General features: G+C 45.5%; 1 long non-coding RNA gene and 1 pseudogene across 2 annotated transcripts in view; both read left to right on the forward strand.

Annotated features, from left to right (window-relative positions):
- LOC145715980 (uncharacterized) overlaps window positions 1-16,381 on the forward strand; it is a 207,795-nt gene that overhangs the window by 147,072 nt on the left and 44,342 nt on the right. The window lies entirely within an intron of this gene.
- Window positions 2,038-6,156, forward strand: LOC145723726 (small ribosomal subunit protein eS8 pseudogene; annotated as a pseudogene).

Genomic DNA, 16,381 nt, shown 5'->3' on the forward strand with positions numbered 1-16,381 from the left:
TGACATGGACTTGTTCAGACAAAGGCAGGGCCTGACATCAGCTCCTTTCCTGAGAGAAGAATTACAGCATCTCAGAGCGGAGCGCATGAGGGCACAGCAGGGAACAAAAGGAGAAATGGGCAGAAAAGGGCCCTGTCAGTGGATCACAGGTGCCAAGCTTGCTTTCTCATCTCCTATCCCAGAAACAGAAGGCACAGATGGTACTGGGCATCTCGTGTTCTTCCTTGATCATCCCTTGTTCAGGAGGCATGTGTACAGGGAATGTGGCCTCCCCGGCTGTGAAGGCAGGTGTGTGTGTGTGTGTGTGTGTACCTGCACACGCACCCCAAGCATAGAGACTCACTGGTAGCTAGGTGACACAAAGGAAGAGGCATGATGAGGTAAGAAAGGGTGCCTCAATTGGAGAAAGAGGACGGGTAGGGACTGAATGTTTGTGGCCCACCCCCCAAATTCTTACGTTGAAACCCTTCTCCCCCAGTGTGATGGATTAGGACCCGGGGCCCTTGGGGAGTAATTAGGATTTGACGAGGTCATGAAGGTAGAGACCCCCATGCACGGGATTAGTGCCCTCACTGAGTCACAAGAGGGCTTGCCCCTCCCTGCTCACTGCCACGTGAAGATTTGAGAAAGCGGCCCTCTGTATCGTGGAAGAGACTCGATACGCCACCCAGTTTATGATACTTTGTGGCAACAGCCAGAACGGACTAAGACAAGGGCTACGATTTAAGCAACAGCTCCGCAGTGTCCTAGCAGTGTGGCTTTGGGTGAGTCACTTACCCTCTCTGAGTATAAATTCATTCCGCTGGAAAAATGCATAATAACGCCTGCTCTGCTTCCCTCCTTCGCCTGGTTGTTAGGAGAACTAAAGGATAGGATAGATATGGAACTGTTCCATAGTATCCCGGTTTTCTGAAACATTCAGAGAAAACAATCTCTGTGTTTGTTTTTGAAACAAAACACTGCCACGGGACTGCCTTTTCTTTTTTCTTGCGAAGGCTGAGAATGTTTCTCTACACATGGTTCCAAATACTGTCAGCCTTCCATTTTAGTTTTGAATTTCTACCTGCCCTAAAGTTGCTCAACAATGAAACCTGGTTCCTCTTTGTGTGGATTCCTTGGTTTCTTCTCTGCCCACCCTGCTATTTGGTGACCCGGGAAAATGAGCCAGGAGGGGGAGAGCAAGGGGCTCATCCAGAAATGCTCATGTTGGGGAAAGAGCCTGACTCCTGGATAAATGAAGTGTGGATTGCTGGCAGATTTCTTAAGATAATATTTGTGGCAGGAAAAATCATGTTCAGTTAAAAAATTGGCAGCAATTCTCTCAGGGAGAGAATAATCTTTTGTTTAGCAAAATACCTTGATGACTTTTTTGAGTACAAAAGGTGAGCTCGCCCCAGGACATGGCTTAGATGCCTCAGCCTGGAGGTGGTTTTCAACCCTGCTTGTACATTAGGAGCTTTGGAAAAGTTTGTGTGCATGTCCCCAACTCCAGAGCCTCTGATGTAATTGGCCTGGGGTAGGATCTGGGCATCACTATTTTTAAACCCCCCTCCCCCCTAGAGAGTCTAATGTGTAGCCTGGGTTGATTTCCCTGCACCAGACCCAGACTAGAGGGGCTGGGAGAAGAGTGACAGAACTGGGGGGCTGGTAGCTTGGTGGGAGATGAGAGAGGGAAAGAGAAGTCACTTTGGGTGGGGGTAGGCTGGGCTCTCTGTGTAGAGATGACCAGCGAGGTGTTTCCAGTGCCCAGAGGAGCCAGGGACAGTTAACAAAGGAATCCCTGGCGTTTAATTTTTAGGTCACTTGCTTCCCTGTGTGTAGTACATACAACACTACCCTAACAACACTACCCTATATCTTCAAGTCCTCAGTGAAAGTCTCTACCTGCCCAGTCTAGTGGCCGTAGTACTGTGGGGGAAATGCCAGAACTTGGGCTGGCCCCAGGGATGAACCAAAAAAAAAAAAAAGAAGAAGAAGTCCAACACCTGCAGGAGATAAAAATTGGAGAAGGGATTGGAAATCCAGCAAGAGTAGGAAATTGGAGCCAGGAGGGAATGAGGACAAAATAGCCCCCCTACGAATCCTCTGGGATATTGGGAAGGATGCTTGGTTTCCTACCGTTTGTGGGCTAGGGATTCAAGGCAATTTTATTGAAATCTCAGTGGATAGTGCCTCAGCTGCTGGAGGACATGAAGACTTTACAAACAGCTGACACTCGAGCCAAAGAATAATAAATAATTCACCACCTTCCATTCTTTCCACCGCACACACTCCATGTGTGGAATATCTTACAGTGATCACAGTTCATTCACATTCATCTCTCTTTGAGCTTTCCAACAGGCCTGAGAGATGGGGAAGGAAGGAATTTGTCACATGCGATCGTGAGAAAAGGGGGTTCTCAAAAAAAAAGAAAAGGGGGTTCTCAGCGGCCATAGCTTGCATCCAGCAAGTTCCAGGAGTGGTGGAGCTTGAAGCATCACGGGCTCTGAAGCATCACTCCTGGTTCTGACATGGTGCTCAGCCCACCATTTCTGCCTGAGTTTGGGTCTCCAGCAGCTTTGGCCCTGCAGGAAGAACCTTCTTGTGCCTTCACACTCTTTTGTTTTTAGACATGAGCTCTAGACCTAACATTTGCTTTAATCTCTTCTCTCTCTGCCATCTTTTCTCCCCTCTTTCTTTCTCTCTCCCCTTTCCCCATCTCCTCATCTCCATCCACCCACCGTTTCTTTGGCATTACATGTCCGTGCTCTCAGCCAGGAGACTTCCCCTAGATAACTGTGGTCATACACGGATTCTACCTAAGAGTGTTTTTGAGCCCTTTCTTGTTCTTTGGCCTTCTGTGTTTCTTTATCTGATTCCAGGATGAGTCAAATGTCCTTACCAGCATGGATTGCAGAATCCCTGGGTCTCTAACCAGGAAATGGTAGAACTGGGAGGGACTTCCTGGCTTTGCTCACGGACCCCCACAAGTTGTTGATGTAACACTCATTCTCAGCAGCTAGAGAGGACTAAACATATTAACTGGCTTTAACTGACCTTTGCTCTAGATTTAGAAGAGAGGAATGGTGACCCGTTTCTCCCGCGTGGAAGCAAACAGCAGAGTGTATTTTATGCCCAGGTGTTTGCCATATAGCTTGATACAAAACCATGTCCTGGAAAACTATAAGCCAATCTAATTTATAGAAATAAACTGAGTGAGAATCATTATTTTTTATTGGTACCACTTAATGTGAAGAAAATGCACATTTTCCAAAAATATGGAAAAAACGTTCCATTTGCCTTATTGGGTCCAAATGTTAGGTTTAAATTATTTTACTATGCAAACTTTCTTTCATATCTTGGCAGTAGTGATTTCCATTTTTATTCCTTTGGTATCCATAATCTTATGAGAATCAAAAACATATGCTTTGAGATCACTGGACAGCTCCTTCTCCCACATTTTAAAAATGCACAAGGAAGGTTATTGCTCTGGTAGCAAAAATAACAGGAACACTATAGGAGAAAATTATGAGGACATCGAGGCTGAATGGGAAAGAGGTTCAAAAGGTGCATTCTGGTTTTCATGCTTTTGATTTGCAAGTCATTAAGCTGGAAGAGCCCCTGCCTCCTGCTGACTGCCACTAGGAATGTGATTTTTTCTTCTCTAATAGAGGGTTGCTTATTCAATGCTCCAGGTTTGCAATATTGGAGGAGAAGAGGGGATCTGGCTTTTCTAGTGCTTCTTGAGATGGGGTGCCTGTTGCCCCCCGGGGAGTCGGCTGAGAGTGGCTGGACTTCTTGCCTCCCTTTGTCTGCAGGAGGAGGATGCGTTTGGCAGGGAGGCAGATGCATCCTACAAGTTTCAGTCTCAGGAATTTCCGGTTGACAGAGAGACGTCAGTGAAGAGGTGAGTGCTTTGTGTTCACTCCTGAAAAAAAAATTATTAGAAAAAAAATGGAGGAGAGTCAGATATTGAAATGTGATGAAAGGCTCTTTTGCAGCCTGTGCCGAGAGCGATGGGCATCTCCCAGGACCACTGGCACAGACGCTTCAAGACTGGGGGCAAGAGAAATCCTTACCATAAGAAGCAGAAGTATGGGCTGGGACGCCTCGCTGCCAACACTAAGCTTGGCATACACACAGTCCACGTTCGGGGAGGCAATAAGAAGTACTATACCTCGAGGCTGGACGTGGGGAACTTCTCCTGGGATTCCAAGTGTTACACGCACAAAACAAGGATTGTTGACGTTGTCTACAATGCATCCAACAATGAACGGGTCTGCCCCAAGACCCTGGTGAAGAACTGGGTCACGCTCATTGAGAGCACACCATACCCACAGTGTATGAGCCCCGCTGCGCACTGCCCCTACGCCACAAGAAGGGGGCCAGGCTGACTCCTGAGGAGGGAGAGATTTTAAACACAAAATGATCAAAGCAAATTCAGAAGAAATATGATGAAAGGAAAAAAGAATGCCCAAATCAGCAGTCTTCTGGAGGCGCGGTTCCAGCACGGCAAGCTTCTGGCGTGCCTGGCTTCAAGACCAGGCCAGTGTGGCTGAGCAGATGGCTATGTGCTAGAGGGCAAGGAGCTAGAGTTCCATCTGAGGAAAATCAAAGTCCAGAAAGGCAAATAAATCTTCCTCTCTTCTATCTTTGGTCATGTAAAAAAGGCGTTTATTGTTAAAAAAAAATGTGATGAAAGGAAGGTGGGAAGGGTGTCAAAGGAGAATGGGAAGAACAGATGAAAGGCTCAGCATCCTTCAGGAGTAAGAGGTCAAGGGCCTCAGTGGCTTGCCCCATGAACTGGGTCATAGTCCAGACCTGGCATTGGCATGGTACAGAATGCCCACTGGCTGCTCAGTCAGCCAAGACTCATGTTTCCAGAAATACACCATGTCATTCTCTGACTCCTCCTCTGTGTTTGCCATATTTGTCCTCACTGGGACTTCGGCCTTACTCACTGCACACAGCTGTATACTCCAGGTATCCTCTGTCCATGAATCCACAATTAGTGAACAAATGTTTTAATCCACAGGTCATTCTTATATTTCTCTAACACTTGCTATTTTTTTATCCTCAGTGACAATGTTACATTGGAATGTTCTCCCCTGGTCCATTCAAAAAACTCACTCTTTCAAAATTGACACAAGCATCTTATTCTCTATGAAACTCTACCTGATCTCCCAAAGCCAATCTATTTTGTTGCTCTTTTGAGGCCCCCTGTCCCGGGGTGGGAGAACACAATAATTATTGCCCTCATTCTTCTGTATCACGCTTTTCTTTCTACAGGTCTGGGAACTCTTCTACACATAAACTCCTTAAGGGCAGGAACTGCCTTAATTACCCTGACTTTCTACACATTTCAGTTCCTAGCAAAGAATAGGTGCTTAGCAAATGTTTTTGAGTGGATGACTGGATGAATGGCATTCATTCATCTAAGCCCTGATTGGTTGCAAGGATGAGTAAAAAACGTACTTCATTCACAAATAGGCAAATGTAATTACAGTGGAAGTACTATAAATTTTTTTCATATTATACTATTAATTAGTTTTTGCATTCTAAGAGTGACAGGGAGCACTTACAACTGTATGGTTAATAACCAAGTGGAATAAGTCAGACCCTCTTGTATGAGAACTCCCTGACCCACATTCCACACTTACCTTGATTTTCTGACATTGGCCGTGGGTGTTAATCAGGTAGTTGAATGATCGTTGCATGACCATCAGCTTATTTATCTCTGGAAATTGATACTGACTCTGCCGAATAAGACTTTAAAAATGCTGAGGGAAGGCACCCTCAGCACTGGGGTACAGTGTCTCATTTGTTTGGGTGAGGAAGGCTTTCAATGACCATGATTCAGGAAGCAGGCTTGTGGCCATCTCTGCAGACCAGAGGGATGTAAGGGTCCCACCAGGAATGCATTTCACTGCATCAGGACCTCAATCTCTGAGGAGACTCCCATTGCAGCTCTCAATAGCCAGTCTCCAGAGGCAAGTCAGATTTCCACTCATTCATGGGCAGCTTCTTCTCCAGGGCCAAGTCCTGCTCAGAACTCTCTTCATGAGGCTTAAAGGTAAAGCGGGCTTGTGCTCAGTAGACATGAGTGGAACATATTAGTAATCAGTCAGACTGGAAGATGGGTAAGTGCAGGGAGCTGGAAGTCAAGGGCCCCTGGCCCCACCCACTTCCTCATTATTAGCCTCAGGCAAGTTACTTAACTTCTCTGAGCCTCACCCTTCTTTTTTGCAACATGGGAGTCAAAATAGCATTTCTGCTCATCTTCCAGAATTGTTATGGGGATTAAATGAAACAAAGACTGTATACTTAACTAAAATACCAGTCTGTTTTGCTTCTTGTTGTATCCCTAGGGCCTCGCTGAGAGTCTGGGACATAGAAGGAGCTCAGATCCTTGGAGACGTTGATGGCCCTTTGAGGGACAGAAGAGCATCATAGTGGCTCTTCCTCTTCCCCTAAGTGGCCTGAGGTGACCTCTGAAAATGGCTCGCTATTTGCTTGACCCAGAAAACCCTACGAAATCATGTAAATCAAGAGGTTCAAATCTTTGTGTTCACTTTAAGAACACATGTGAAACTGCCCAGGCCATCAAGGGTATGCATATCCGAAAAGCCACCAAGTATCTGAAAGACGTCACTTTACAGAAGCAGTGTGTGCCATTCTGTCGATACAATGGTGGAGTTGGTAGGTGTGCCCAGGCCAAACAGTGGGACTGGACACAGGGTCGGTGCCCAAGAAGAGTGCTGAATTTTTACTGCACATGCTTAAAAATGCAGAGAGTAATGCTGAACTTAAGGGTTTAGATGTTGATTCTCTGGTCATTGAGCACATCCAGGTGAACAAAGCCCCCAGGATGCGGCGTAGAACATACAGGGCTCATGCTTGGATTTACCCATACATGAGCTCTCCCTGCCACATTGAGATGATCCTTACGGAAAAAGAGCAGATTGTTCCTAAACCAGAAGAGGAGGTTGCACAGAAGAAAAAGATATCCCAGAAGAAACGGAAGAAACAAAAACTTATGGCCCAGGAGTAAATTCTGCAGAATAAATGCAAATAAAAATAAAAAGAGAGAGAGCATCATAGTGTGTATGACTCCAACTGGTCTAGTTCAAATCCTAGCTCCACCTCTTTCGAGATATGTAGACCTTGAGTGAGTCACTTAAATTGTCTGTCACCGAGTCTCCCCTAATATGAACATCTTATAGAACCATGGGACATTTGTCAAAACTAAGAAATTAACATTATACATCATGTTGACTAAACTGCAGGCTTGTTTTGTGTGTCACCAGTTTTTCCACTAATGTCCTTTTCCTGGGTCCTGTGTCTTTAGTCTCATCCCATCTGGGGCAATTTCTCAGTCTTCCTTTGTTTTCTATGACCTTGAGGGTTTTGAGGAGTACTGGTTAAGCACTTTGTAGGCTGTTCCTCACCTTAGGTTAGCCTGCTGTTTTCCCCACGATTAGACTGGGACTATGGGTTTTGGGAGAAACACCACAGCAGTGAGGTTCGGAGCCTACACTTTGATGAGAAATCTCTGTCTTTGCTGTCTTTTGCATCTCCTTAATTTCTTTTCCTCTCTTTTGTAATTATCACCCTTCCCCCACTTCCCAAAATGGACTTGCAATCTGAGGAAACCAAAGGGTAAGAACCAAGTTGGGCTTTGAAGGGAAATTAGAATTTGGAGGTGATCAGGCATTTTGATTGCCTGAGTCTCCATCATACTCGACAGGCCTCAGCCCACCACGAGGATATACCCTCCCTTACTCCAACCCACTCCTCCAGTTTGTGGGAACTGGGGAGAGGTTTTGTGTTGACAAATGGCATACATTGAGTTTTATCTTCATTTCAAGTGCAGGTGCTACCATTTCAGTGATTCCCTGCGGGTCTCCTGCTCCTGCTTCTCAGAACGCCCATGCCTGCCCCTGTGCACACTCCGATTGTGCCCTCTATAACCCAGATCTCGTGCCGCCTCGCCTCTCCAAAGCCAGGCTGGAGTTCAAGGTGGGAATCCAGGTAGATGTACAGACACAATGGAAGACACATGTGGTGAGGGATTCTGGAAGAAGGCTCAGCACGTGGGCTAATGGTGAGGTCTCTGGGTAGGTGCCCACACTTCATTTCTGGTCTTCAGTGTCAGAAGAATTATGCTGATGCTCAACCAACCTCAACCCCACTCTTAGGTTGCGTATCATATGTCACTGCTGTCCTTACTACCCCATCAGATGCTCTAAGGTCATGAAGGAAGATAAGAGGGAGAGGACTTGACTGCCCATAAATCTTTGAAATGCAGGAACTTTCAGGTTGGGATTTCCATATTTAAAATTTATGACAATAAGAGGACTTGGTTTCTAGTCCCACATCTGCCTCTCCTGGAACCACTGCATTTACCCAAGGCTGCAGAGGGAGGGAGAGAGAATGAGGATGGAGTGTGTGTGTCCAAGTGACTGTGGACAGCAAGGTTGACAAGGATGGTGCCCCTGCTCTACCGTAGCTGCCATCTCGCAGTGTCCCCTCCCAGCATGCACCTCCCTCCTCCAATTGCCCCTGCTGGAGCCCACATTTCCCAAGCCAAGTTTGTGGAAACCCCAGCTTGGTTTCAGCCAGTGGCCCCTCTCTTCCTAGGCTTCACACCTGAATCCATGATCCAGGCCTGAGCATCAGTATATGAGACAGACACCAACTAAGTCCTCCATTCTCAGACCCTCCTCCCAAGAGCAGGTCCCTTATGCAAGCAGCAAGAGAAAAAAGGGAAGGGAGAAATCTGAGAGCCAAAAGTCACCCAGCCTCCAGGTAACTACCATCGCCGCAAAAGAGAAATCCTTCAGGGCTCAGGCTCTGGCAGGCTCCTGTCCCCTCCATCCCAGCTCTAGGCTTCTCTGACCTGCTCTCCCACACCAGGCAATGCTGTCGAGCTGGGAAGGAGAATCCTTTGAAATAGATGATCCCCAAATGCATTGCATGAGAATTGATAAATAATTCAACTTTAATACAAAATGCTTTTTTTTTTTTAATACAAAATGCTTTTTGAGGAAGACAGTATTCTTGAAATAATTGAGGCCTAGTGCTCAAAACTCTAAATAGAAATACTTCAGCTAATGGTTATTAATCTTCTGAAATCACATTTCTTCATTTTGAAGATAGTTGAAAGATGGGGAGGGGGGAAGACCCACAAACAGAGTTGGCAAATTTCAAAGTGAATATTTAATTTTCGCAGGATTTAGGCCAAAGCACTGTGCAATTTGTAGGCTTGTGAAGGTTAAAATTCGTCAGACCACATATTTTCTTGAGTTGCAAAATCATGACTGGGGCTTAACGCAGGATGTCTTCAGCAGCAAATATTTGTTGGGGGAAAAGCCTTGTTTTAAACATAAGAAAGAAAGTGAAACTGATATTCTTCATGCATTTCTTTGAGCTGTAGCCTGGTCTGGCATTCATTTAAACCAAATATTCCTGCTGCTTTGCCTCTGCTGTGGCAGGACAGATCAGAAAGGGCCCAAGAAGGATCCATCAACTGTGAGCATTCAGAGCTGCTTGATGTGGATTCAGGCAGAACGTACTGGAGAACATCCCCAAATTATGTGTTCTGTGTTCAAAGAAACCACAGTTTCTGTTAGCTCCCCTCCACCCCAGTTTCACCAAAGGCAGCATGCTATGATGATAGGAGAATGGGCTGCGGGGGGCGGGGGGGATCAGTGTCTGAGGTTCAAGTCTGGGCTCCTTTGCTTGCTAATCATGTGATCCTGGGTAAGTTTCTTCCTTTCCAAGTCTCCGTTTCCTTGTTTGTGAAATAGGGCAAATTATTCCTACCTTTCAAAGTCATCATGAGTAGAGATGACAGTTTCCACCAGGGAAGCCCCCAGTATAGCTGCTGGAAGGTATGTAATAGGCGTCCTTTGAGTTCTGCACTGTAGAATGCTGCTTTTTCGTTGTTTATGAAGTTGGGCTATGATGAAACAGAAGAATCTTCTAGAAAGCGAGCCCTTGTCCATTCCACTGGCTCAGTTCCACCAGTTATGACTGAAGGGCACTGAGAAATTTTATGGACATATTGCTTTTCGTTCTGCAGCTCAGAACTCAGGGTTGCATCCTGGTCTGACTCACTGCAGGACAGACTGTGGGGAGCACAGTAGTCTGGGCCCACTCAAAAGTTTTTATCCTCATAGGTCTTTTTTCAGTGCTTTACCCTCACTTCTGAATGCCTTGTGGGATCTCTGCCTTCTATGGTTCTGAGGCTTGATGCTCCACATGACTTGCTCTTAGGACTGGCTTCAGATATGGGACTCCATGATCCAGTTTCCACTTAATTTATTCTACCCTCTACTGACTCCAGCAACTCTCTGGCCTCACTGAGATGCCCAATCCATTGGCCCTGATATGTTCTCACTAATCCCACCTTCCTCATGGCCCCAAGCTCTGGTTTCTTGGTCAGCACCATATCCACTCCCTTGCCAAGTTCTTACCTCCCTTACCCCTTTTCCTCCATACCATGCCCTTTCAATCTAGTTAAATCTAATTATGTTTCCACTGACTCATACCTGAGGTTCTGGATGCTGCTACGGAAAAAAAATCCCATCATAACTCTGCTGCTTGGACTCTCTTTAAATCAATGACTATAGATCTCAAATTTCATACTTTCACTTACTTCCAGAAATCTCCAAAAGAACCTCACTTTACGCTGATGAACTTGCCTCATGTTGCTCATATATGAAGCCCAACCCTTCTGCTGTGCTCTGGAGAAGCCACTGTACAGCTGGGTAAATGACATGTTGTCTTCAGGAATGGAGGGATTAAAATAGAGTCCCACTCCACATTTCAGCCCAGATTGAACTAGTTGTGGTCCTCACCCCCTTTCCAAAATTTGCCAACCAACGATCACATCATGTTGATTTTTCTCAGCAACAATGTGTAGTGACATCTGGGCCAAGTTCTTCTCTTCCATCTTTGTGTGTTGCCTTCAGAACCACTGGAGATGGCTCATGGCTGCCTCCACTGATGGTGACCATTGTGAGGACACCAATGTCTAGTTCAGAGATGACCTTGCTGCAGTCTCTTAGATTCATCATCTCTGGGGGTTAGAGCACTTCTGATTCCCTACAGCAGTGGGAAAGGACCCCTCTGTATCTCTGAAATCTGGTGCTATAAGTTCTTGTCCATCCTGCCTACTTCTGGGTCCCGCCTAATTACTAAATACAGTGCCCTCCCCCTTAAAGTTCTGGGAGTTTTCATTCCTCCTTCCAGAAAAGAGCAAGCATGGGATTAATCAGTTTTTTGTACTGTTTTGTGAAAACAGAAAATCAGAGTGCATCTTGCCAGATATAATATCCACTCGCCCCAATGATGGATGATGAAAGTCTGATAACCTGGTAAAATGTAGATTGTTTCTCTGAGTCTCATCCTTAGGAGGGTGTCATACATTAGAAGCACAGCCCCTAATACTCCCAGTGAGAGGATTGGGACTCAGTTCCTCATTTGTTCAAAGGTTGGGCTAGAGGATTTTTAAGGGTACTTCTGGTTCTGGAATTTTAATAAACATCTTGAATGATACCATGCATAACAATACTTTTAAAACTGTTTTAGGGTCCCTGAATAGAAAATCCTAAGGAAGCATGCCCTGAGGTCCCTGAATTTGAGTCTTCAATGGCCCATCCGTTTCCTGGTACAAAAGCCAACCTATTAATAATCATAACGCCTGGGGTGCCTGGGTGGCTCAGATGGTTAAGTGTCTGCCTCCGGCTCAGATCATGATCCCAGGGTCCTGGAATCGAGTGCCACATCAGGCTCCCTGCTCAGTGGGGAGCCTGCTTCTCCCTCTCCTTCTCTCTCTCCTTCTCCCTCTGCCTCTCCCCCTGCTTGTGCTCTCTCTGTCTCTGTCTCTGTCTCTCAAATAAATAAGATCTTTAAAAAAAATAATCATAATGTCGTCCTGGTGTGTCACAGCTGGTTAAGTCACAATGGAGTCAGGAAGCAACACTTCCCACACATGTCAGTGGGGAGCAGAACTCAAGGCTAGGGTGGTAGGGGAGGGTGGTCCCTCCCTTGAATAACGATAAAAAAACAAACCTAGGTGCTGAGACTAATTTGGACATAAGTGTGTGACCTTGGGGATATCTCTCTAAGCCTTGGTTTCCTCTTTTGTAAAACAGGAATGGAAATAATTCTTACTCTAGTTGTTTGGAGGATTGATTAAGTATGTGAAGTTCTTAGCATCTGAAATCCCATAATATGCAATCAACAATAATACTTATTATCATAATTACTGTCGAATTTTTTTTTTTGAAGATTTTATTTATTTATTTAACAGAGAGAGAGAGAGAGAGCACACAAGCAGGGAGAGTGGCGGGCAAAGGCAGAGGGAGAAGCAGGCTCCCCACAGAGCAGGGGGAGCCCGATGTGGGACTCGATCCCAGGACCCCGGGATCATGACCTGAGCCGAAGGCAGTTGCTTAACCAACTAAGCCACCCAGGCGCCCGAGTATTAAGATGAGAGGAGGGTTCCTTTTTTTTTTTTTTAAGATTTTATTTATTTATTTATTGAGAGAGAGTGAGCAAGCATGAGCAAGTGAAGGGGCAGGGGGAGAGGGAGAGAGAGAATCTCACACATACTCTGTTGAGCAGAGCCTGACTCGGGGTTCCATCCCAGGACCCTGAGATCAGGACCTGAGCCAAAATCAAGAGTCAGCTCCTCAACCGACTGAGCCACCCAGGTGCCCTGAGGGGACGCTTTCTTAAAGGCTGGTGATAGATTCTGGGGAGCAAGGCCTTTGCTGGTGCTCCTGATGTCCAGGTATACGGGTGGCCACTTCTGCTTGGTAGGCTCAGCTCTAGCTATCAACCTCACATCCTCATACCCTGGACCCTCGAAACTTCTTTGCCTCAAACACAACCTTCTAGAAGACCTCATCTCCATGATTTCTGCTGTTGGGACAAAGTAAATCAGAGAGGGTGCTCCAGCTCCCTGGGAAAGGCGGGGTAGAATACACCACTGTCCTCACACCACACAGCATATGAGCTTTTCTCTTCCCCTCAAGATGACAGAAGGAGCTTTGCTCATAGACTGAAATCCCAGCTTGGCTTGGAATGGTCCTCACTGCCTCATTCATCCCAGGTCCTGAGTCCTCACATCTTTTGGCAGCTTGAACGGTCGAAGAGCTTCCCCAGCGTTCCAGCAAAGCGTCAAACAGTCATGCTGGCTCTCACACTTTTGTATTCTTACAGAATCGTGTAAATCCGGAAGATCCTGAGCTGCTAATCCCCTTGTTGACGACATTCTCGGTCTTTTGACTGAGAATTAGCCCAGTGAATTTGTGGAAGTCAAAAGATATTGGACATGGGGAGATTTGGGTTTAAATCCTAACTCTGCCATTCAGTCTAACCATGTGACATTGGCAGAGAGATTTATCTTCCTGAGCCTCAGGCTTTGATTAGTGAGAAGAAGCTGATAATAGCGTCTGGGTGAGTGTAGACCTCCACTTGCTGGCAGAGATGCCCCTATTATATCTTTCGGTAAACAGGAAGTTATACGATGTTCTGTAGAGTATAATCACAGTTTTGGAAAAGGAAGATATACATTCACAGAAAAAAAGGCAATATTTACCCAAATTTTTATGGGGTTACTTCTGGGTAATAAAATGGCAGGTGGTTTGTAATTATTTTCTTTGAAGATTATTGTTTTTGTAATCAGAAAATAAAATGCAAGAGCAAAATGAAAGGTATTTACTTTTTTTAAAAAAAGATACACTTTCCTTAAGGTTTTTATAGTTTCATAGGAGGAGAGGCACATATCTCTCTCTGCAAGGCACTCAGAGAAAGGGCAGATGAATAGCACCATCTGGGCTGCTGGGGTCAGACTTTCTTGAATCACCACAGGCCGAGGGGTGAGGAAGCTTCAGCAAGGAAATACAACTTGAACTAGGTCTTAAGATGACAGAAGCAACTGACATGCACTTGGTGATTTTAGGCAGGTGTTTAGGTAACTCACCAGCATCAACTGCTCAGAATTCCAAAATGGTAGTGGCCAAAATCAATAAATTATCTTTAAGCATCTGTACTTTGCTTGGTCTTATACTAGTCCCTATTATTTTATGTTTTTTAATAAATAATTGAAATCTTTTTAACATTAGAATTAACAATTTGGCAAATATTAAATGCTTACCAAAAAAAAGCAACATTTATATACATGCTATTTAGATATACACCCTTACACATATATTTATACATTCATACACATACTTATAAATAGTTTTCTTCCTTGTGTGACGCTATAAATACCAAAACTGCAGCATGAATGGAAAAAAAAATCCAGATTCACTTGAGCCTGAGATTGGGTGCGGGCAAGAGGACAAAAAAACATGCTTTCCAGAAAGCAGTTTCCTCTGCAGCTTGGGAGCCATGGCTGGGAGTACCCCTGGATATCTGACACTGGGTGTTCCCAGTGCAAATGGAGAGGTCATCTGGAGGTGGTCACCGTGGGGCAGCCTGGCTTGGCCAGAGGTGATGGTGCCCATCCACCCCAAGAACACTGGGCACCAAGGTCTCAGCTTCTCTTTGTCTTGCCAGTTTTAGATGTAGATGGTTACCAAGTGTCCTAGAAGATGGGACATCCAAGGGAGCTCAGGAAAGATCAAAGCAACCTATTCAGGGGAGGGGGTATGGCACAGACGGAAGTCACCAAACACATCTGGGATCTTCCTCAAAGTTCCACATCTACCTATTCAGGTTTATCTTGCATCCCTTCTCCCTCTGCTCCACACCCAGCCAGTCTGAGCTATTGAATGTATATGTGCTTTCTTAAATCTTTGTCTCTGGAACACGTTACGACTTTTCCACATTATGTGGTTCTCTGCCTTCTGGCAAACTTATTTTCATCATTGATAACCCAGCTCAAGCTCCCTTTCCTTACTCTTGTTTGACTTCTACTTTTGTTTCAAACCTTCTTGCATTTTTAAAAATGGAAGTTATTTCTTATCTCTTTGAATATTCTAAACACAATTATTTTGACATCTTTTAAAAGACTATTCCGTGAAATTAATTTCATCTGGTGTGAATTCCTGTTCTGATATTGGCTGTTTTCAGAGTGTTAGATTCCTTCCTGTGTTTTGGAATTTTGCAGTCTCACTTTGCATGTGATGTTTTTGTTTATTATTTTTTCTCTCTCTCCTTCTGTGTTCGCCCAGGGCAGGGCGGCGGGGGGGCCTCTCATTTCTTCCAGGTCCAGAACCAGATCTAATGGAAGTTCAGCTTCCAGGGTGGCATGGGGACATTCCAGATCCAGCCACAGGCCAGTGGGCCCTTTGTTCTGTCCCTAGTCATGAGGCTCTTCCTTCCTTCCTTCTATAGCATTCCTAGGTCACGGTCTTCTGAGACAGTAGTCCCAGGTAATTGGGAGCAACAGGTTTTACTCAGTGAGAGGTGTGGAATTTTGTCCCAGCCTGACTTCAAGCAGAGACACTGCCTGTCACCTCCATCCTGATGCTTTTACCTGCTTCCACAAGCCAGCAACTCAGCCAGATTTTCACAGGGTATTTCTGTTCTACTTGTGGTCTACCGCAAGAATATCTTGGTTTCCATAGTGACTCTGCCTTTTTTGTTCCCGTTTTGCATTTTCTCTACCTTTGCTCTGTACCATGGGCAGAGAGGACATGTAGCTTTGAAGTAACTGTGCTACCTTGACCAGAGGGGTCTTCCCCCTTTGCATTACTGAATATTTTCATATGTCTGGAAATTATTCTCTGATTGAGGTATGTTCCACTCAGTCCCAGACAGAAAGACTTGATTGAAGTTTTTCCTTGTCAATTGAGAATTCCAATAATTAGCATGAGAGAAGACAGAAGATACAAGGACGTGGCCATCAGTGTGGACATTCATTTCTGCCTGGAAGTGAATCGATCTTGGAAGTCCGTAGCCGGCAGCGTAGCAAATCCCTCTCCAACTAGTTAGAGTGTCCTGGGTCCCGCTGCTGTATGCAGCAGGCTGTGAGGGCAGCCTGAGTGGCCAGAGCCAGAGGAGTCCTCCTTACCAGCTGCTTGGTTGTTTCGTTGCTTCTCTGGTCCTCTCTCTGATCACAGGGATGCTAGGGAGTCTGGATGCTGCAAGAGAGCAGAGGCAGTGGGACATTCCTCCTGTTCGGATGCAGGGCTTCGTTGCCCCTGGGTGGTGGCTGGTGGTGGACAGGAAGGCACTTCCCCGATACCCTTGCTCCTCCTCTTGCACAACCACCTGCACAAAATGCCTCAGGGATTCAGGTGGATGTGTGGCTCCCTTCTCCAGTAGAGACTTTCCTCATAACACTGGCTTCAGCATTTCGGAAGGAAATTGGGTGAGAAGGGAATTCAAACAACATAGTATCTTGGAAGGATGCTTGACATTTTGTCTTAACTATCTCTGT

This window comes from Leptonychotes weddellii, chromosome 10 (assembly GCF_054177405.1).
Source record: "Leptonychotes weddellii isolate Sample4059 chromosome 10, ASM5417740v2, whole genome shotgun sequence".
Classification (NCBI taxonomy): domain Eukaryota; kingdom Metazoa; phylum Chordata; class Mammalia; order Carnivora; family Phocidae; genus Leptonychotes; species Leptonychotes weddellii.